Source organism: Penaeus monodon, chromosome 42 (genome assembly GCF_015228065.2).
Source record: "Penaeus monodon isolate SGIC_2016 chromosome 42, NSTDA_Pmon_1, whole genome shotgun sequence".
Classification (NCBI taxonomy): Eukaryota; Metazoa; Arthropoda; class Malacostraca; order Decapoda; family Penaeidae; genus Penaeus; species Penaeus monodon.
The window spans coordinates 10,028,342-10,031,402 of NC_051427.1; the positions used below are offsets into that span (position 1 = coordinate 10,028,342).

The 3,061-nt window shown below is 48.0% G+C and overlaps 1 long non-coding RNA gene across 2 annotated transcripts in view; it reads right to left on the reverse strand.

Annotated features, from left to right (window-relative positions):
* Window positions 1–3,061, reverse strand: part of LOC119599384 — a 60,950-nt gene that overhangs the window by 4,528 nt on the left and 53,361 nt on the right. Inside the window, exon 2 of one of the 2 annotated variants that reach the window (XR_005231069.1) lies at window positions 2,227–2,285. This is a non-coding gene — a long non-coding RNA (uncharacterized LOC119599384). Of the gene's footprint in view, window positions 1–2,217; window positions 2,286–3,061 lie in introns of both variants that reach the window. The other variant, XR_005231068.1, reaches the window with a different exon arrangement.

The following is a 3,061-nucleotide window of genomic DNA, read 5'->3' on the forward strand; positions in this document are numbered from 1 at the left end:
CTCCCCCTCCCCCACCCCCTCTCCCTTCCTCTCCCTTCTCCCTTCTACTGTCCCCTATTCTCCTCCTCTTTCTCTCTTCCTCTCTTTCTTCTTTCTTCTCCCTCTCTACATAGATAGATAGATAGGTAGATAGGTAAGTAGATAGATGTGCATATATATATATATGTATATATATATATATATATATGCACAGACAGATAGACGGATATATACATATATTAAAAGATAGATATACTGGTAGATGAATAGATTTATAGACAGACAGAGATATAGATATAAATAGACACCGACAGACAGAGAGATAAACAAAGACCGATAGACAGAGATAAACAGAGACCGATAGACAGAGATAAACAGAGACCGGCCGACAGACAGACAGACAGAGCGAGAGAGATTACGGATTAATTAAATGGATCGGGAAAAGGCAGACTATAGTAGGGATTCCATTTCCTTGATTGGCGGCTGCCTGGTGTCCTCTCTCGCGGTGTCGGAGATTTTAGGGTTAAAGGGAGGGGGAAGGGAGGGGAGAGGGAGGGGGAAGGGAGGGGAAAGGGAGGGGAAGGGAGGGGGAAAGGAAGGGGAGAGGGAGGGGAGAGGGGGAGAGGGAGGGAAAAGGGAAGGAAAAGGGAGGGGGAAGGGAGGGGGGAAGGGAGGGGAAAGGGAGGGGAAGGGAAGGGAAAGGGAGGGGGGAAAGGGAGGAGGAAAGGGAGGGGGAAAGGGGGGGGGAAAGGGAAGGGGGAAAGGGGGGAGGGAGGGAAAAGGGAAGGAAAAGGGAGGGGAAGGGAGGGGGAAAGGGAGGGGAAAGGGAGGGGAAGGGAAGAGAAAGGGAGGGGGAAGGGAGGGGAAAGGGGGGGAAAGGGAGGGGGAAGGGGAGGGGAAGGGAGGGAAAAGGGAGGGGAAAGGGAGGGGAGAGGTGGGGGGAGAGGGAGGGGGAAGGGAGGAGAAAGGGAGGGGAAAGAGAGGAGAAAGGAAGAGGAAAGGGAGGGGAAAGGGAGGAGAGAGAGAGAGAAAGGGAAAGGGAGGGAAAGGGAGGGGATGGATGGCAAGGGAGGGGAGGGAAGGGAGGGAGGGTGAGGTGGAAAGAGGGTGGGGAAGGAGACAAGGAAGGGGTGGGATGGATAATGGGGGGGGGGAGACGGGAGGAAGGAAGAGGGTGAGTGGGAGAAAGAGAGTTAGAAAGGGAAAGGAGGAGGTAGGGAGGGGAAGGTGGGGAGGAAAAGGATGGAAAGGGAGAGAAGGTAGAGGAGTGGAGGGAAGGAAGGAGGGAGGGAGGGAAAGAAGGGAGGAAGGCAGAAAGGGAGAGAGGGAGGAAGAAGGGAAGGATGGAAAAGGAGGTAGGAGAGAGAGAGAGAGTAGGGAGAAAGAAAGAGGATGAGATGGTTGGAAGGGAAAGGTGAAGGGAGGGTAGGGGTGAGTAGGGAGGGAGGGTAGGGGGGAAGGAGGGAGGGAGGGAGGAATGAGACGGAGGGAGGGAAGGTGAGAGAGTGGTAGGGAAAGAGGGAGAAAAAGATGGAAAGGAGAGAGGAAGGGAGGTGATGAGGAAGGGAAAAGGAAAGGAGGGATATATAGTAAGAACGAGAGAGAAAGGCAGCAAGGAAGGGAAGGGGAGATAGTAAGAGAGAGAAGAGAGAGAGAGAGAGAGAGAGAGAGAGAGAGAGAGAGAGAGAGAGAGAGAGAGAGAGAGAGAGAGAGAGAGAGAGAGAGAGAGAGAGAGAGAGAGAGAGAGTGCGAGCGAACGAGGGAGGGAGAGAAAATACTAAAAGAAGAAGAAGAAAAAGAGGAAGATGAAGGAGAAGGAGGTCCGAGTGTGTCGTTTCAGAAAACGAAAAAATAACTTCTTATCCTGAAACGAGATAAAAGATACAATAATAGAAACACAGAAATGAGATCCCTTAAACGCTACAGAAAAAAACAGAACAAAAAATATGTAAATAATTTATGTATAATTTTACTTCATTGCCAAATTTGAAAACTATTCCTTTTCCCGAAATTTCAGAAAGAAAAAATAGTGAATCATAAGAGACAAAAATAGGTTTTCTTAAATCCTTTAACCACAAAACGCCATCGTTTGAGAAAAAAAAAAGAAAGTAACGCCTTTTAGAATCTACGAAAACAAAAGATAAAAAAAACACAATAAAATAAATCCCCCAAATAAAGAACAAAAGCTGATAAACTATTTTTTTTAATAGATAAAACAATAATGAAGAAAGAACTTACCATATTTACTTCTGAGATGGAGTCGAATGAGGCAATGGTGATGTCCATGCCGATGTAACACGCCTCTCCTGCAATGGGGAAAAAAAGGGGGGGAGTCAGGGCCGTGGTAAAAAAAAAAAAAAAAAAGGGGAGGGGGGAGGGAGGAGGGAGGGGGGAAAGGGTAAAATAAAAATATATAATATAATATATAAAAAATATAAAAAAATTAAATTTTATATAATATATATAAATTTTAAATTTTATTATAATAAAATATAATTTGGGTTTTAAAAAGTAATATATATTATAAAATAATATTAAAAATATATAATATAAAAATTTTTTATTATAATATATAAATTTTTATATATATATATGGGTGGGTGTTCAGTGCATGGGGATGTGAAGCGTGGGGTGGGAGCCTAGATAGTTTTAAGTCTGCATGCCTTTTCCCCTTGCAGCTTTCCCCCCCTGGCTAGCCCCGTGCGAAAAAAAGGGCAGTTCCGATAGTTCCCTGCCAGGTACGCCTTCATATTAAGACTCTGCAGTGCCTCCTCGTGGCCCCCCATGGGTAACTGGGGCCTTGCGGTCCCCGGCTAAATCGGGGGGATCCGGAGCAGCAGGAGGCCCCCGAGGTACGGAGTTTTGGCCCCCCGGCGGGGACAGCTTGGTCGTATCAACTCCCGCCCCTAGCCACCTGGGGGAATGGGGGGGCCGGGGGGGGGGCCTTTTCCCGCCTCCCCCCCAGAAGACCCTGGGAACGTCAAGAGAATGGGAAGCGGGGGGAGGGGTGTTGTCCCTCCCCCCCCCCGAAATAAGGTGGGCTGGGGTCCCGGGGAGGGCAAAGCGGGGGGCAGGATTTGGG